Source organism: Lissotriton vulgaris, chromosome 12 (assembly GCF_964263255.1).
Source record: "Lissotriton vulgaris chromosome 12, aLisVul1.2, whole genome shotgun sequence".
Classification (NCBI taxonomy): Eukaryota; Metazoa; Chordata; class Amphibia; order Caudata; family Salamandridae; genus Lissotriton; species Lissotriton vulgaris.
In genome coordinates, this window is record NC_141700.1 from 308,309,816 (window position 1) to 308,315,521 (window position 5,706).

Consider the following 5,706-nt stretch of genomic DNA (forward strand, 5'->3'; position numbering starts at 1 on the left):
GACAAGGGAAGGAGTAGGTACCCGAACCCGTCGAGAAGGTGGGACCCCGTGGAAAGTCCGCAAGACAAGCAAGACCGGACACCGGCCAGCAAGCCCGAAGAGCCCAAGAACCGAGACAGCCACGTCCCAAGACGGGACAAAACGGCGGAGACAGCCCCCCCCTAGGGAACCCCCTGGAGTGAGATGGCCGAAAGCCAGGATCTAGGGGCGAAAAAGGGAGCAGCAGCACCAGTACGAGACCGGGAATAGCCGAAACTCGGGCCCGGAAGCCAAACCTGAACGCACCTCGAGAAGACCGACACCCTGTAATCAGGGAGGAATGGCCGAAGGACCCCACCCATGCAAGGGCGGGCCGCCCTCACCCACAGGCGGACCAGGAGACCGAAGGTAGGCCGCGCCCAGGGGAGCGGGCCCCACATGAAAGAACAGGAGACAGCCAGAATAGGCCACCCGCAGAAAACTCTGTCACCGCCGACAAGGACGCAGCCAGACCAGACGGCCGAGCCAGCCTCGCGGCCACCAGAGCAGGAAAGGTGACTAACCCACCTCCACAACGCCCATCACAACGGACGCAGGCAGAGGAAGGGAGTCCGGAGACATGCGTAGAGAACGCACCCAGAGAAACCCCAGGAACAACCACCGCCGCCGGAGGAGGGAAATGCAAGCCATAATATGGAAGGAATCACGAATTTGCGTGTCATCCCAGCGCAGGGGCCATGCTAATCTTCTCCGTAGCGTAAAATGATACAAGAATAGCGCACTACACACCCGCAAGGGTCTCAAGGCGCTTGTACGAATGCCGCTGTGGAACCCATCCTGGCTTTCCCTGTGAGGCGTCCACTCCTGGACACCCCCAAGGTGGAGGCCAGGCATCCTCAGCATCGTGGGGGCCGTTGTGGAGAATAAGCAAGCTAATGCCCAGAGTTGCAGATTGGGACTCCATGATTGGAATAGGCACCGAGGCGAGAATTATCAGGTCCGTGGAATATTTTGAACCCAAGACCCTCCGAGCCAGGGAATTGAACCCAGGTCCCGGGCCAGACCCCTGCATCAGGGTCTGCCGCTAATCACTGAGCCACACTACTCCACTACCACTTTTAGTATATGTGCTGCCGAAGCGAGCACAGGAGGAAAAGGAAGGCCCCGCCGACGGCGACAGAAGAGGGACCAGGACCCCCGCCACCAAGAGGTGACCAGAAGGCACAGCACCACAGAAGAACCAACACACATGAGTTCGGCGCCATAGAACACTCGGCCAACCTGACGGCTCAGGGTGTGCCAAGTACCGACCACACAGTACAACTCCCCACCGGAGGAAACACGGGCCCCCAGGAAACCGGAACGGAACGTCAGAAGTGGGAACTGAACCCACGCTCGCCAAACTGTGGATGCAGAGAAAGAAATGAATACAGCCGCACCAGCAGGGGAACCCAGCCGCGTCTTAGCAGAGCCGTCCGAGGACGTCTTCCAAGAGCAGTGGTGGACGGAGGATGAGAAAAAGCCAGGAGACGGCAAAACCCTCACACACCGGGAAGCGACCCCCTGGACCCTAGGGGCGTCCAGCACCGCTCTGTGCTGCCAAGGAGAGGTAACCCGTGGCCTGTAGCGACCTCCCGCCTGCCAGTGCCCTCATCAGCCGTGGCCGACGAAGGCAAACACACCCGGCGGAACCAAGACCCCGCCCACAAGAGGCGGGAGGCGCCCGGAGCCAACCCCAGCGCGGCAAGCCGCCGCGGGCCCCAGGGAAGGCAAAGAAAATCCCAAGCGTAGGCGGCAGCGACCAGCGCCGCGCTATGGAGACCCAGGCCGGCAGGAGAGGAGCACCCGGTCCCGGCCAGCGTAGCCGAGGTGCAGAAAAACGAGGTAGGACCGAGCCCGCCCCCATTGCCCCCAGACCGGTACGCGCCCCAGCACGCCGAGGCTCACAACCCCGGCCAGGCCCAGTGCAAGTACCGCCGTAGGAGCGTCGCGCACTGAAGCGCCCCCTAAATGGGTGTAGCATAACACACTTAATTTGGCAAACAAATCATTCGGGACCAAATATGCTCGGCAATCTCCAATACTCTGGAGACGCCCGTACAGCAAGTGAAAAACCGGGAAATAACCCGGGACCACACACATGCGTCCAGCGCATTGAAAGCAACTGGAGCCCCAGCACACACACCGGAGAACCTCCAGCGCCGGACCCGAAGCCCACAACGGGCAAGGGCCCAACAGTAACGACCGGGGGAGGAACGGGAATGCACAAACACCCCACACCCCCGGCCGCCCCCCCCCCTGTAAACCCCTGGCACGCTACAGCAGCACCTAACCGGCCCCACAGGACCGGGGGAAGGAAGAGGGGGGGGGATTTAAGTTCCAGGTACCAGGGACCGCTAAAGCAGGATCCTCAACCCCAAAACCCATGGGCCAGCTAACGCAGGCCCATCTTACCTGTACAGCGCCTCTGGAGAGAATCGCGCAGAACAAAAAAAACAGGCTGTTGGTTGGGCCGGCCCGCCTCTTATAGAGGTCAGGTGTGACTGGTCGGCCATGTTGGGAGGGGGTGGGAGGCTTTTTTTACTTTGGAGGGTTCTGTCGTGGAGCTGAAGCTCACTATGTAACTCATGTGGCGAGGAAGACTAACGAGGAGGTAATGAGCTGCATTGCTTAAATACGGCGCATTCCTGCCCTTTTCGAGTGGAGCAGGGCAACACAGCAAGTCGTCACCTGCGTCACTATTTTCATAAATATACCCCTTAATGTTTTAGTAATACCAATTTTAACAATTATTTCTCAGCACAAACCGGGGGACATTTACTCACTTTATGTTCTTTCTAGTACAGTTCTTAGATTGCATTTAGCAGGGTAACATAATGAGAAGTATACTTATCTCTGCTCTATATCAACCATAGAGACGAAGGATATGGATCTGTTGTGCAGACTGTCCGTCAGGTTAACTGACCTCTACTGTCCCTGCTGCAGATACGCATGATATGACCTCTGGTAAAGCCACAATTAGTCAAAGCCTTTACAGGAAACAACTGCCAACAAGGAGGAGCACAAGGCACCAATCGATGGTGTAATTGTACACAAATGAACGAACTTAAAACCTGCATATCTTCCTTTCCTGAACGTTATATGTCTTGCAGTGAACGTCCGTGCAGGGAATAACGTAATAATGTGATTCATTAAACAATTGTGTATGAATGACAAGAAGTAGGCTGCGGTGGAATAAACCGATCCAGAAAGACGAAAGTCGGCAATAAAACCTTATTAATCAGGCTTCAAATGGAGTTACAATAGATGTCGGGTAAACCCATTTAGAGCATCAGGCGTATGAATTGTTCAAGCTGCCACAGGGGGATTGCGTTTTTGATTTTTTAGCTCCATCAACACAGAAACATAACACTTTAAGTCTGTAACATCTGTGACATGGGAGACCACAGACTGAATCAATCAAAAGCGCTTTTCTCCCCTTTTAACCTTAATTGCCGTATTTAACTAATTTAGAGAGGACCAGCATATCACTATAATATTTATTTTAGCAATGTTGAAACCACAACTTAACGAAAGTTTAACATGGGTGTTTATTTTATTGCAAATCAAGTTATATAACACCCTGCCCCCAGCCCTCTCGCCCCTGTTGTTCCCCTAACAAATAAAGAGCCGTTTTGGGGTAGTTTGGCAAAGCAATGGAATGCAAATCGAAGAGTGTACTCAAGTCATTGGTACTCATGAGTGGGAATTGGATGGTGGCATAAGCTCACATACTGCTGCAGAAAAACAAGCAGGTGGTTGGCTTCTAATGCAGTGTTGTATTTACTGATGCATATTTTAAGCATGTAAATTAAGGAAAATCCGGTATCTCTTCTAGTATGATTTTTTCAGCTTAATATTTACCTTGTGGCACAGTCGTTCATGTGGTAGGTTCTTCAGTAGTCTGTAGCTGGTTTGTTCGATGCATGTTTTCTGCTTTCAGAACCCTAGACACTGCAGTACTACTTCGTACATCTTCTTCATAACAGATAACATCATCTTAATATGACTTTTCCTAGAGACAGACATTTTGGTTGCCTACTAAACTTAATAAAACCCATCAAAGACCCACATCATGGAGTAAACTCCTATAGCCCTCCAAGTGCAAGTCACTTCTCAATGTTGATGAAAAAAGTACCATGCATACATCTTTGATTAGAGGCACGTGTTTTTGTAGCTAATGCTAAGTAGAAGTGACGTGCATTGAGTGCTCCCATGGCAGAAAATGGGAATGTACAGAAGAAACTAATGCCCAGATTTACTAAGATTTTGCATTGGGATTACACCACTTTTGTGGCAGGCTCTGACACAAAACCCAGATTTGTATACCTTTGTGTGGGATTTTATCGCGAAAGTAACAACACAGTGCATAGAGCTGCCTTGTAACACCTTGCATCGGGGAGGCTTTACATGATTAGAGCACATGCATTCCAATGCACCACACATGTATTTTGACACAAACCCATATATACTAACGTGAATGAGCATTGGTTTGCGGCAAAATGGTGTGCCTACCTGAGGCTGGCATAACAAAGATAAGTGTCTTTATTTCTCCTCCTTATTTCCTCTTTGCATGTGTTCTACACAGAGGAATACGCATTGAAGAATAGTTTTGTGCAGTAGGAAAAAAGAAATAGAAAATTAGAAATGTGAGAACGCTTTCAAATGTAACTTTTTACCCCGATGGCCAATGTACTTTTACATTTGTCAAAACCTTCTAATTGTAAAAATAGAGAGAAATTAAACTGATAATAATAAATGTTCTACTAGTCTGTGTTCCCGCACATCTCTAAAAAAACTGTAACACACTTGTGTGACTGGGCCTATCACCAGCAACAGGAAATGCACTAAAAAGCAACATAGAGACTTCAAAAGCTTGCCTTGAAAATTGACACATTTTGGTGATGTGGGTACTGGATAGTTGCAGTATTTGTGCCATCAATTGGTTTCTACCAAGGGAACCCTACCAATCCCGGACTGTTCTGAAATATAGACACCCAGATAAGTCCTGGGTAGTGATACTTGCATGGTTTCCACAACAATTCTAAACCTAGAATGTCCTGCAAACTTCAAAACATAGTTGAAATCAAACATTTTTCTAACGGAAGCTTCCAGAATCTATAGAGAGGCACAATGCATGTGACACCCAGAGCTCTGGCTCTTTTTCCGACAAAAATAGTACTCCTCATGTGTGGCTTGGCCAATTAACCATTCTGAAAAAATTGACCATTCTGAAATTGTGGTTAGCTGTGGTATATAGTCCAAGGCCCAGCTGCCAACCAGTGAAACTTACTAAACCCACACATTTCTGAAATCTAGATATCATGAGGGTCCATGGTGGTGTAATGTGCATGGATCCCACTCTCTTTTCTTATAAAATAACATAAAATAAAATAAAATAATCCATACGTGTAATGCTCAAACATATCACCCCTTGAGGTTTCAAGGCACTGGGGAGCGTAGGGGAGATTAAGTGAGCTAATGGCCAGAGTCACATAGTGCTGAGCTGAGCTGCCGCCGGCACCGGGGATCACACCATTAGCCTCCCGCTCCAGAGTCAACTGCTCTGGCAGCTGCACCACACCTCTCGACGATGCCTGCACTTCTCACCTCAAACATTGTCTAAAATCATGTATTTTCTTCACATTTCTGTGAGGGAAAGTTTCTGAAAACAATGAGGATCCATAA

The 5,706-nt window shown here is 49.8% G+C and overlaps 1 non-coding gene across 1 annotated transcript; it reads right to left on the reverse strand.

Annotated features, from left to right (window-relative positions):
• Positions 1–666: 666 nt before the first annotated feature.
• On the reverse strand, positions 667–769 carry LOC147674019 (U6 spliceosomal RNA). Its single transcript, XR_015303171.1, has one exon. It is a non-coding gene; the product is annotated as a U6 spliceosomal RNA (small nuclear RNA).
• Between the last annotated feature and the right edge of the window lie 4,937 nt (positions 770–5,706).